Source organism: Mustela nigripes, chromosome 4 (assembly GCF_022355385.1).
Source record: "Mustela nigripes isolate SB6536 chromosome 4, MUSNIG.SB6536, whole genome shotgun sequence".
NCBI lineage: Eukaryota > Metazoa > Chordata > Mammalia > Carnivora > Mustelidae > Mustela > Mustela nigripes.
The window spans coordinates 145,971,010-145,984,903 of record NC_081560.1 but is presented as its reverse complement, the minus strand read 5'-3'; positions in this window follow the sequence as shown (position 1 = coordinate 145,984,903).

Below are 13,894 nucleotides of genomic sequence, written 5' to 3'. Positions count from 1 at the left end.
AAATAAAATAAAATAAAATAGAATTAAAAAAAAAAAAGAAAGTAGTTGCCAGTACCTAGAGTAGAGTCAGCTACAGAAATACAGCACTTAAAGGAATCTGTTCTCCTATTTCTATTTCTAGCCTCTGTTTCAGTAACAATTATTTTGGAGAGGTGGGATAACACCACATTAGAGAGCTTGTTGGCCACATGATGTCATTCTTGCTATGGAAGTAAAGCAAAGAGACTAACCCTAAGTTTTCTCAAAAACAGATCCTTCTCAAAAGATTTTTAATTACAGAATTGGGGTTATTTTCTTTGGAGCTTACCTAAGTTTGTTTTTCTCACATATGTATGGAGTAGAAGGATATGTGTTTTTATCCTATTTTTTCCAGGGGCCTTGTCTTCTATTTTAGCTTTATGAAATTAAAAAAAATAATAATACATGGTTCCCTGTGCAATTTAAATTGTTCCTCAATTCTTTTCAACTATTTATTTTTGGATCCATTTATTTTAACAAATTGTTTTTCCTTTCATAACATTTAACACAATCTGTAAATAATATGCATATATTTGTTTGATGACTACCTCCCATTATGAAGATCTAGCCAAGTAAATGACACACATAGAAGAAGGTCCTAGATAATTTCTAAAAACTGAAGGAGAGGATGAATTCTGGCCTCCCAAAGGCAAGAGATAAGATTTCTGGCTTTTTGAAGTCACAATATTATAGAAGTTTAGGCAGAGATTAAGCGAAGGGCAGCACACTTGAGAATCTCAGTATGAGTTCATTTCTAGTTTTATTTTAATAATATGAGAATGCAATTGTACAATATCAATAAAATGAATGTTTAAGTGGCTTTGAAAATTAGAGTTTATTGGTAAATCACCAGAAGAATTTCCATTAAATCAAGAACAAGAAAAGTATACCTGCTCTTACCTATATTCTTTATTTTTCTAGAAGTTATACCCAAAAGATTAAACAGGAAAGATAAATGCAAGATTCAACTCCTGGAAGGGAATTAAATTGCCAATATTTTAGTTGCTTCAATTATCCAGCTAGAAGGTCATGGAATAAAATAAAAATTTGCCTTGACTCCTAAGTATTGGGGGTTAATGTAGGCTGAGTTTGGTTCTAAAGATGACTGGGTCCTAATTCTCTGGAGCCTGTGAGTGTTGCCCGATATAGCAAAAAGGATTTTGCAGATGGAATTAAATTAAGAACGTTGAGATGGGAAGATTTTCCTAGATTACCTGCATAGGCCCTAAATATAATCACAAATGTCCTAGTAAGAGACAGATTTTACTACAGAAGATGTAACAATGGGAGCAGAAGAGTGACAGAATTGAAGATGCTATGTTGCTGACTTTGAAGACAAAGGAGATGCCATGGGACAAGAGAGGCAAAGAAAACAGTTTTAGAATCTGGAAAAGGAAAAAAAAATTCTTCCCTAGAGGCTGGAGAGGGAGGGTGGCTGGCCATTTTGGACTTCTGATCTCGAGAACTGTAAGAGAATACATTTGTGCTAAGTCCCTATGTTTATAGAATTTGTTACAGCAACAATAGGAAACTAATATGGGAGAAAAGATGCTCTTTTCATATCTACAGAAAATATCCCATATTTTGGAATGAAACTTACTAGGTATATGCTTTATGTAGCTTTAAAGAGAGTATCTAGGAATACAAAAAGAATACACTAAAAAATGTAATGGTGTTAATTTTTTTCATTCCATTTAAAGGCTTTATTTCATTCCAATCAATATGTTTTTTTTGCTTTAAAATTTCAAAAAATGTCTATATTTTATATGGAAGAATTAAATCTGGGAACATAGGTAAGAAAAAATTAAGAGAGAAGAATAAGTAAGGAAGAGGAGTGAGAAGGGGACTGTAACTTAATTGTCAAATAATAAGGATGTGCTATTACGATAAAATAATCTTTTTTTTTCCAAGCCCTGAATTCTTATAGTGTTTTGTTGAGGCAGAATTATCTTTCTCATTGAAGCCACAGTTTTATAGGCCAGCAACAACCTCATGTATATATATATAAACACTTTAGAATCTGATAAATGTGACATTTCAAATAAAGGAGAAATTATGAATTATTCAGTAAATCATGCTGGGACAATTAGTTATCTCTGTGGAGAAATAATATACTCTAGGTCAAAATAAATTCCAGAAAGATTAAAAAATGAAATCTAAAGATGAAACAGTAAGTAAATAAGAAAACCTCTCTATAAATAAATGAAAAACAAGCAGAAATCATACTAAAAATATTGATATATTTGACTACTAGCATTTAAAAATAATTTTATCCCCAAAATTGGGCAAAAATAAACAAGTCGAAGATAAAATAAACTTGAAAAAATATGTTTGAAAATTTGAAAGAAAAAGGTATTCATTCTTTAATAAGAAGAATTTTGTTACATTAGTAAGCAAGAGCTTGAATACTCCAATAAAGATGGGTAAAAGGTAAAGAAGTAGATTGCTCAGTAGAAAACACAGATGACTATTAAACTTCAGGAAAAATAGTTCAGTCTTACTTATAATGATCATGTAAATTTAAACAATGAGATTCTATTTTGCCCTCCAAATTGATAAAGATGGTAGAAGGGAGTTACAGACAGTGTAGTAATTACCATTTTTTATATAATGGACATATATTTGTGTTGTAATAAGAACATAAAGCAAAAACCAACCCTGAAGATAAAATTTCAAGACATCTTTGCTATCTTTTCTTGACTGGGCTATTCATTCATTTGTTGGATTTATTCACATTGGCAACTACTCCTTTCCAGACAACGTCTAGGAATCATAGTCAGGAACCTGAAATCATTTTTTGGAGAGGATGTGTACATACGGTAGGGGGTGGAAGGTGAAAGTAAAAAGGCAAGCAAGGTCATGTTGACAGCCCAGGATGATAAGTACTGGGGGGACGGCATGGGGAACATAGTTTATGCAGATGGAGATGCCCTATCACAAGAGGGCCAGAGAAGAGTCAACGTGAGAAAGTGCTTGAACTTCGTAAAATAGGCAAACAGAAGCTTACCACTTAAGAAAGAGAAGTGGGGAAGGATGGCCCAGTGAGGGAACTGTAATCGTGTAGTGCCTGTGACACACAGGTTACTAGGCAGGATGAGTGGGTACAGAGAACGAGGGGCTTGGCTGGAGCTGTCATGGAATTCCTGTCTCCGAGTTTAGGAGATGTGGCTTTATTCTGTAACTCTGGGAGTCTCTCTGAAAGTTTTCAACAGAAGGGTAGTAAGAGCTTGTAATGTAAACCGAGGAACAGAGACTTGTTGAAAGTGGGGTTTATTCCATATGCGAGGAAGAGTTAACACACAGAAGAACACGTCTTTGCCTTTGCTGCTATTCAGCCTTCCATTGGTTTGCACATAGATTCCTTTCTAAAAGAGGATTTTAGAGCCCTCACAGCCTTCTCGCTCAGTTCAAGAGCCTGTAAGGAGGAATGTAAGGGGAGATTCAGCTCAGTCACTGCCTGGGGGAAACAGATTGAGAGAAGGAAGCAGTTAAGCAGACAGGTCTCTCGGTAGAGGTTGACACGCCAGGTAACAAATGTTCTCAGTGGAGAAGGAGGTGTCAGGCAATGTTTCTTTTAGGCGCTGGCATGGCTGTTGCACATCATTTGACCTGATGTCTCCATGTGTAGGACAACCAAAGGTAACGTCCACACAAGGAAAAGACCTCATCACAGCTGTGGATCTTGAACTTGTTTGAGCATGACACGATGGTGCTTTCACCCTGCTTCAGGTGCTCTGATGTCTTAGGGCTTCAACAACTCAAACCCAAATAGGGCTGCCCTGACATTTTGAAATTTATTGAGACATTCATCTGTGTTATTCTTTTACTTCCATTATCTTATTGGAAAGAATTCTAGCTGTGAATCTTATTCAAGGTACGATTTAAACAATGATTATAATTACGCTCCCCCCACAAATAATGAAAAGAAGGAAGAAGGGATGGGAAGAGAGCAGAGAAGGGAGGAGAAGAGAGAAAAATAGGTGAGGGAAAGAAGAAAAAAGAGAGGGAGGGGCAGACTTTCCGGTGAACAGTTATCGGAGACTTTTACTCCTTGTCTTCCCTTCTGGTGGATGTGGAATTGCCATGACTACAGTGGTGAAGGGGGTGCTCAGCCCTGGAGCTTGCCCCAGCTGGGAAACCTAAATAAGATGCCGGAACAGTGGTCCCATAACTCTCTGGCATGGTGCAGTTCTTCCTGACCACGGTGCAGAATCTTTTCAAAGATCTTATTAATACCTCTTAACAGAAGCAAAATAGTGTGGTCTTTAAAAAGAAGAAAAAGTCGGTGCCTGGGTAGCTCATTGGGTTAAAGCCTCTGCTTTCGGCTCAGGTCATGATCCCAGGGTCCTGGTATCCAGCCCCACATCAGGCTCTCTGCTCAGCGGGGAGCCTGCTTCCTGTTATCTCTCTGCCTGCCTCTCTGCCTACTTGTGATCTCTGTCAAATAAATAAATAAATCTGAAAAAGAAAAAGAAAAAAGTCCCTCAGCCTCCTCCCACGTGCCAAGTGTGTTGTGTATGAGGAGTGGCACAGGTGAACAGAAGAAATGAGAGTAAGGGGACAAGGAAAGGGGAAGAAGGGCACAGTAGCTTCTATTCTGGGTCTCACTGCAGCTTGCCTCTGCGCGTTGATGCTACTGCAGCCAGGAACACTTCCCAGCTGAGTTCCTGCCACCTCACTCTGTGAACAGGGCTGGCCCGGTGACATTTCCACGGGAGCATTCAGATCAGGCTCACAGAGAGACGCTGACATTTTGAAGTTCATCAGAAAGGCAAACTGTAACCCCCGGTTGTTCTTTCCAGGAGCAATATTCTGTTTTCTCTGAATAACACAGGGATGGTGTTGAACACTGAGAGAAAATGAACCAATATTTCTCATTAGAAAGATGAAGAATTAACCCATGTCTTTACTGACTGCCTCTTGTCCATGAAGCCTTCTCTAATCTGCTAGCTGGAAAGGATGTCTTACTCCAGTGAACCTAAGGAGTCCTCTAGCCCATATGCCATTTATCACTTCCTTTCCAATTTTGTAATACAGGTGTAATCCCAGATGTACAAATCAGGTCCTAACAAAGAACAGAAAGCACATGTAGCCAGGATGTGGAAAACAGTTTGATGAAGGGACTACTACAAAGGTATGGACAGGGTTAAGGAATCCAGCAAGTGGTACTGAGGCACCTAGGGACTAAGTGCAGCAAGAAGCCATTACCACTCTATACCTGAAAGGCAAGAGTAAGAAATGGAGTTATTAGATTCAGGTGAGAGCTAGAGCTGTGGAAAGGGGGCTGCCCATATCTAATTGCCGTGATAGAGCAGCATAGTCACCGCCGGAAACATTGTGCTTAGACAGGAAGGAAAGGATGTGCGTGTTGGGGGGGGGGGGGGGGGGGTGGGCTTGGTGAGTACCCGGAAATCTTTCTCTTCATAACCTCTGATCTCTTGCTGGTGCCTCCTATTTTCTTCTATTACATGAACTCAATCAAAAGCCACAGGGATGGAAGCCTAGAAATGTAACTTCCTCAAACTCAGCCCCTGGTGGGTACAGAGTAGAGCAAAGATAGATAGATAGTGGGCCAGGCATGGGGGCGGGCAGACATAATTACCAGACCATCAAGTGTATTTCCTTAATGCATGGACTTGGTTAAAAATCTATACAAATTCTCTTTTCTGCTAATGAGTCAAGCACACTTGTGCAGTCCATACGGGAAGTACCAGACGTGGAGAGAAAGGGGGAAACAGCTTCTCTGTAGCTATTGAGTACTATGATTACATTATTGTAATTATATAGTTATGATCATTAATCCACAATTAAAATATGAGTTAATTAAGGAACAGATTCTTTCTTGGTTTATTTCTTTTTTTTAAGATTTTATTTATTTATTTGAGAGAAAGAGAGGGAAAGACAGCGTACAAGCAGGAGTAGGTACAGAGGAAAAGGGAAAAGCAGACTCTCCGCAGAGCAGGGAGCCCAAGTGGGGCTCAATCCCAGGACTCCAGGATCATTACCTGAGGCAAAGCCGATGCTTAATCAACAGAGCCACTCAGGCTTCCCTCTTGGTTTATTTCTATATCTAGTCCTTATATTCCTATCTCTCACCAATGCTGTCATCAGAGTGAGCATTTTTAATATTTTTCAAAGAAAATACTTACAAAGAAGAAGCTCCTAATTTAGCATCATTAAGAATATCTATTAACGTACATGCTCTTGGAAATATTTGCCTAGTACATAGTATTTCTCTAGTACATATGTCAGTAGCATTTTGTAAGAATACTTTGATGGTAGGGCCACGTTTGTTAAAGAAGATTCCAAAGGGCACTGGAATCCTTGCAAGTATGAAGACACTGTATAGCAGAGTAAAACATAATGCATATAAAGTTACAAAAAATTTTTAAAAATCTCAATATGGAAACTATTTAAATAGACACACAAAAAATATAGATTTGAATATTTCCTTATGAGAACAAATGTCGTATTTTTTTATCAGAGAAACAATCTTACAAATGCTGTATTATAAACAGTTGCAAATCACTTTCATAGAGAATAACTTTAATTAGAAAAGGAAGTTAATCTGTATGTCTGTCAACAAACTTTCCTGGCATCTCTTGAGAGTTGGAGAACACCCTTATTTTGATTGTTTTGAAGGGAAAAGAAATCATGAAATAATTTTGATCAGAGAAGGGGTAGTAGTGGATGGGGGGGGGAAGCTAATCATAAATTTGAATATTGTCACACTCATAATCCTGGTAAAGAGAATTCATAAATATGAGATTGTCCACTGATCAGTGGGTCTTAGGTCATGGGCATGGGAGTGTTTTGACCTGACCTCCAACGAGTAGTTAGAAGAATGATGTTTCACTGACAAACAGGTTGACAGGAATTGCTATGATTGGAAGCAAAGCTCCACCTGGGTAAACACACCTATGCCAGGTTCATCTGGGTAAATGCATCTTTGGTCATGAGGATTATGGTGTTTCCCTGTGAAAATGATTAGGCAGAATATACTGTGTATTAAGCAGAATATACTGTGTATTACTAGTGAGACTTTCTACTATCAGGATATGGTCTCAAAGCAGACCTCCAATATGAGTACAGTTGTCACAGGTGGTGAGGTTTTACTGGATGCCATTTTGACACACTACCTCACTGTAGCTAAATAGTAAGTATTCCAATTAGGTAGATTGATTCCCATTCCTTCCCATTCATTTTCAAGATTGTTCTAGAAATTCTAAGGTTTTTTGAAATATTTTCAAAGAACTGAAGATCTTTTGTGATAAGATGGCCTCTCTGGATATATTGTAGCCACAAGTATTATTTTGGGGATGTTAGCTTGAGCCTGGATAAGCCAAGATAGGTGTACAGACCACAAAACATTTGTGGTCACTGCTACTTGTTATGGTCTCTAAGATCCTGATTCAGTCTCATAAATAAAACTGTCCACAGATGTACTGGACCATATAATTTGGAAACTGATTGGGATAGCTAACCAAAGTAAGGAAAAAAGTATCTGAGATCTCAAGGGGAGAAAGAAAGGATTATTTTCTTTTCTCCCTCCATATTTCATCTCTGCCTATCTTTTTATGTTGAATTCATTTGCTACTGCAAAGAAGTTTTCTCTGTGGGGCTGGACTGGGTGTTCGACTGCAGACTTGTAAGCTTGGAAAACCATGAACTCCTGGTGAGAGAGAAAATGTATGACTCAGCAATTCTGGAAGAAAAGTCCTGGGAAGGTTTCTGATTGCCTGTACTGAGTCCTGAGACCATCCTTCAAAGTATGCCTGTGGTGAGGGGCTGAAATATTCATGTTGGGATGGAGAGGAATGGTGGGCATTGTGACTGGCATTGCATCACATATCATAGTGTACGTGCCAGCTCATTTCTGCAAACTTAGGGGCCCTTTTTCCTTTTCAGAGGATATCTTAGAAAAGAATTTCTCAGGGTGCTTGGGTGGCTGAATGGTTAAGTGTCTGCTTTTGGCACAGGTCATTATCCCAGGGTCCTGGGATCAAGCCCTACACTGGGCTCTCTGCTGGGTGGGAAGCCTGCTTCCCCCTCTCCCACTCCCGCTACTGGTGTTCTCTCTCTCACTGTCTCTTTCTCTGTCAAATAAAGGAAATCTTAAAAAAAAAAAAATTCTCTTCTTTAGAATATGAAACTTAATTTAAACATATTCCAAGAATTTATATTGTTTCTGGTGTGTCTTGAGACTTTCTCTTCTGGTAATATAGTCAGCTCTGAGAGGGGATCGGTCACATCCTTCATCTGTCTCCTCTAATGGAATGTAAACAGCCTTCTAATACCTTCTTGGTATTAAAGAAAAGTTACAGGTACACCGTTTAGATAATACTTGCTCACTGTGTTGACACGTGGGTCTTGGATCCCAGAGAAATCAGGAAGGACCTGTTTGGCAGATGTACTATCCGGAAGTGGCAGCACATGTCACAGTGACCTTTACAACTCTCCTGTAGCTCTGTCTTTGTGTAGATCAAACTCAACCCTCCCCCAAACCAGTCTTTGGCCTTCTCACATCTTTTGTATTTAAACTAAGGGATGCCTTATACCTGTCCTGATTGCTACCCTTCCATCAAAGCCCAGCTCACTCATTCCCTCTATAATCAGTCCTATCAAAACTCTGGACTTGTCCCTCTGAATTCTGGAGTCAACTTTATTCTTTTCTGCCTTTCACTGTAGTAATTTGTATTAGTGTCTCATACAACTCCCTGCCCCCCACCAAATGTATTGTTCCTGAGTCCTTTTCTTTTGTACTATCTTTCGTCCAGCTAACAGCATGACAAGTGTTCAAGGACAAATCTATGGACTGTTGCTTTTTTGTAATTTCTTCAGCGATTCCTTCTATTTCCCACTGGAAGTCCAATTTATAATTTGAACATGAGGAGGAAACTTGCCCCGGAGTGCTCCTCCCCGTTTCGTGTGACCCGACTATCAGCAACATTTGACTGTCCAGTTATTCTACCCGGGTAGACTCTTTCACTTTTGAGGCTGCATTTTATGATCTTTAAGCTCAAGTTGCTAATGCTGAAATGAGCCACCCAGGAAACAGAACCCTTAGTGAAGCTTGGTCTGCTAAACTCATAGGATCGCATCTCCCAGGCTGGAAGAGGTTAATTGGGTCAGCTCCAGAGAACAAACTTTTAATCATTTACTGATACACCACTGGCTAAACCTAGGGTGCTTACCAGTCCAGATGTGATAGGAAGAGGCCAGGTTTGCCCAAGTTTCTCCTTTCATGCTCAAAGTTGTTGCACTTTGGATAACTAATTATATCATCACCCCACCTAACATTAGGGCAGTATGGAAAGGCCATCCACAAAGGCACGTCAATGCCAGTCAAACCTGAAGCATATGGTGTGGCCTGGCAGGGCTTTTGTTCTGCTCTCTGCCATAGCCAATGACATAGCCTTCTCAGGCTACAGCGGTTCTTCAAGAATGAAGAAAAGAACCTCTCATTCACAAGCTAGTACAAGGTTCAGCCAAGCATGTTCCAGGCAAGAATGTCTGGATTTGATAGCTACAGATCCTTACCAAGCACACTTCTTTCTCCAGGGGTTTATCCTGATTAGTTTTTAGGGTTTCCAGTCTTGGGTAAACTGAAAGCCCAAGATGTTTAGTTGAATTTCCGTCCTCATGCACTGTAAAATATCAACTTCAGGGAAAATCCTGAAGGAAAAAAAATATAGTAACTGCTCATCTGGGTGTGGTCTTTTTAGAGGGAGAAGTTCAGCTTTAACAGTTCCCAACATATAACACCAATTTCAGGGAATATGAACTGATAAAAATGTAATATTTTTTCCCTCTCTCAAGGTAATGACTAAGTCATAGTCTGAACATTTGTAAATGACATCTTTCAGGCTGTCTCAGTTATATTTTATTATCTAGAAGACATGTTTTTTGATTTTGAAATGAACATTTCTGACCTTGTTTTGTTCCATTTCATAGATAAAATACTTGAATCCTTTTTAAGGTATAACCTTAAAACCTAAAACCAATGTTTTCTGAAGGTTTCTGATTTTTTTTAAAGGAACTATATTTAATTGGGCTTATATCTCTGAACATGTACTAATAATCTTGTTTTCCCAAATCTTTTCATGAATCTGGTGATTTTCTGCAATTTCTATTTTATTTTCAAATTTCAAATCTATTTTCACAATTTATAAGCATAGTGTAATACAAAGACTCAAGATGAGTTATCTCATGTTATGTTTAGCTCCTGATGGAGAGAGAAGGACAATGTTTAGACCAACTCCAGTTCTACTTGGCTAAATTAGGATCCCAGTTTCTTTTGGGAAGTATAGAGAAGTGAGAACTGGGAAAAGTCTCCTCAAGGAGTTCGAAAACCATGTCATAGAAGTTTCATATGGGTAATTTGTTGTGGTCCTTATAGTTAACTGTGTCCACTTGCTAATGACTTTAGAGGTCTCATTATGCAGCAGCCACCACAGGTGACTTCATAGTTAAGTATTTGTATCAGTTGCTCTGCAAAGCCCCAGTTGTTGGTACATGTGATTCAGGTTTTCATAGGATCATGATGTTTTATCACCAGGTTGGGGGTCTTCCCTCACCTCAGCTCCTGTTGTTTGAGTTAGGGACATCAGCTGCCTTCCTCTGGCTGATGAGTCTACTTATTCAGTGTTTGATAAATTTTTTCCTTGTATGTAATCAGTAGGTTAGCCTTTTCTTTGGTGGTCTTTGGCTATTACTATTTAATTTGGCATTAATAATAATAATAATAATAATAACACATTATTATTATTATTCAAAATGACAGCTTTTGTTATTGGTAAATGTTATTGGTAAATGATAAGCAGTGTGTTACCAAGATCTTGATGAAGTAGATTCAGGTATCTAGATTTTACAGATAAGGAAAGTAAGATACTAAATAATTTCTTGCATTTGCTTGCTACTAAATGACAGAGCACAGGTTTAAATTGAGGGCAATTTGCACCTAAAATCCAGACATATATCCACCGGCATAATGATGATTTTCTTGGTTTACAAAGGAAAAGTATTATTTTTAATTTTAATTTAATTAATAATAAATTATTATTTTTAATTGTCCGTGTCAATGGGAAATTGTTCATGTCAGTTGCGTTAAACATGTAATGTAAGGGCAAAAATTTGATTCTAAACCCTATATTTCCCTTTTTATAATTCTTTCTCAATTATCATTCAGTGAGGCAGTTACAGGCAGATCCTCCATCGAAGACACTGAGTCCCTTGAATACTGAGTGACGTGTATCAGATAGGACTTTATATTTTTGTCTGTCCCTGCCAGACCCAGCCCAGCCCGACATGGTGCTCCATACCAGATGGTGAATGAGACCAGAACTCAGCTTCCATCAGCCCTACACCATAAACCAGTCAGTGGACTGAATGTTAGATGCTCCTTCACTAACTACATGAGGGCCTCCCCATGGGAGAGGGGCAGATTAACTAGAGGCAAAGAAGAACTCTTGGGCCAGTCCTTCAGGACTTCCTTAGTTCTTGGTATTTTCTCTCTCCACGATTGGATTCTGAATTTAAGATTCTTTTCTTATATCTGACCTCCAGCATTCTTTGGGCATTGTTACTAGGTCAGGAATCTTCATCACAAATAAATGATGTTGGCTCTTGGTCAAAAGTATTCTTAGACAACATAGTTGCTAATAGGCTGAATTTAAATAGTGGAAGGAAGATGCCTTGCCCAGTTTTTTTTTTAAAAAGATTTTATTTATTTATTTGACAGAGATCGCAAGTAGGCAGAGCAGCAGGCAGAGAGAGAGGGGGAAGCAGGCTCCCTGCTGAGCAGCGAGCCCGATGTGGGGCTCGATCCCCCAGGACTCTGGGATCTGAGCCAAAGGTAGAGGCTTAACCCACTGAGCCACCCAGGCACCCCGCCTTGCCCAGTTTTGAGCTGTACATAATTTTTAAACTTATTTTATCCCTCACTGAAATATCATTTCCATTGCACTTTTTGATGACTAACTTTGCATTGCTTGTGATTGATACAAAGAGTGTGCATGCTCACATGCTCAGATGGATGACATGCTCAAGAAAATATCCTGGGATTTGCCACATGTGACCACATGATTGCCACGTTCCATGTATAGTCAACCCATGAAATGGGCTTTAGTTTTGATGCCACCTTCATATGTCCCAACTTGCAATAAATGGGCATCATATTCCTCTGACTTATTAGAATCACTTTTTTATAAGGGGGAGAAATTTCTCATATAAACTCTGGATTAAATGATATAACTACCCTCCCTCTCCAGCATTTAGGAGCTTCCTACTTGCCCTCCACTCCCAATCAGATAGCATCATACTTCAGAAATAATTGCCTGCTCTACTTGTGCACATCCTTCTTTTATTCTCCATTATGGCATGACCCTACAGAATCACCTGGACAGTCATAGAAGGGAAACTGAGAGTCAAATCTGGAGAGGACCTGTTCAAGTGTAAGTGGTAGAGTGTGTAAAAGCAAAGTTTGGGCATTAGCCCTGGTGTTGCCTCCTATCTGTGTGTTCTTTGGTAAGAAACTTCACTCTGTGAGCACCATGACATGTAGAACTGGCATACTGAGAACAACAACTCAGGGTGTCATGGAAGAGTAATGCAGAAGTACCTGGAGCACGTAGCGGTGTGTAACTCATAATTGAGTTACTACTGCTCGGTTATCCTGTGTCTGTTACTTGGACATTCACATGTATCTGAAAGCCAAAGATGTTTTGTGACTCATTTGGTAGAAATCTTGATATAAACATATGTGAAGCTATTTATAATCTTTATTTATCACTCTTCATGTGAATATACATATGTTGCTTGGCAGAAATATTAATATGTCTGATTTTGGTTTGTTACTTAAGGTACCTATGAGGCGGATGTTATATACAGTATTTATACCATTAGATGTCTCTAAAACCTATGAGCCCCGAAATTCTGAGACAGACTTGGGTTTTGATAAGGAATGTGGACTAGCAATAGCTCTCTCCTTAATTCTTATGGGTGGGGGGCAGGAGGGTACTGAAAAAAAAAATGAAGTCAAGGGCTAGGTTGAGAGAGGCAATTAGGAGAAATAGATCAAGAATGAAGAAGAGAAGCCTTCTCAATGTTCAGAACTTGCTTTTATGCACCCTTTGCTGCACTGTCGTCAGAGTATTGGAATGGCTTGAAAGGATGTGGGAAGGAAGCTCCTGACATATGTGCTTGTGATCTCAGGCATGGCTTAAATATAACTGACGGAGATGTGAAGTCATTTGGACTTCATCTTTTGAGAGTGGTTGAGTCCGATTTTTCCATTGAACTGGGTCTAGTTAATGGTGAAATTCTATGGCAAATATGCAAATTTAAGCAACATAATGTCTTTACATCATTTGTTGTTTCTTCTGAATCAAAGTAAATCACCTCTTCTGAATATTAATAATTTTGTGTTGATGTTGTTTTCTTTATTCTAGTCTTCTGGAGGTTTCTATGTCTGTGTATATGTTTTAATATAGTCCTGAAAGTATTACTAAGGAGAACTATTCTAGATACTTTTTACAATTCCAGCATCTTTCATTTAACTCCCTCGGAACTCATCAGAAAAAAAATGAGACACCAAATAGAGTCATGTAAATATTTGTAATCTGATACGGTGATGATTTACCGAGGACACTAGAAGAAGGATCTGGCTTATACTGTGCTGCTAGCCTGTAGACTAGCCATTTAGGAGGCTAGGAATGAACTCTCCACCCCAACATTCTCCCAGGAGTTCTTGGAGAAATTGCTTCTCAAACTCCTCTCCTGGGGGCTAAGATGAGCTCCGTGGTTGCTCTCTAAAACGTTCAAAAGACAATGAAAAATTCAAAATAATTATACAAATATGAAATAGCTAGCTGAGAAA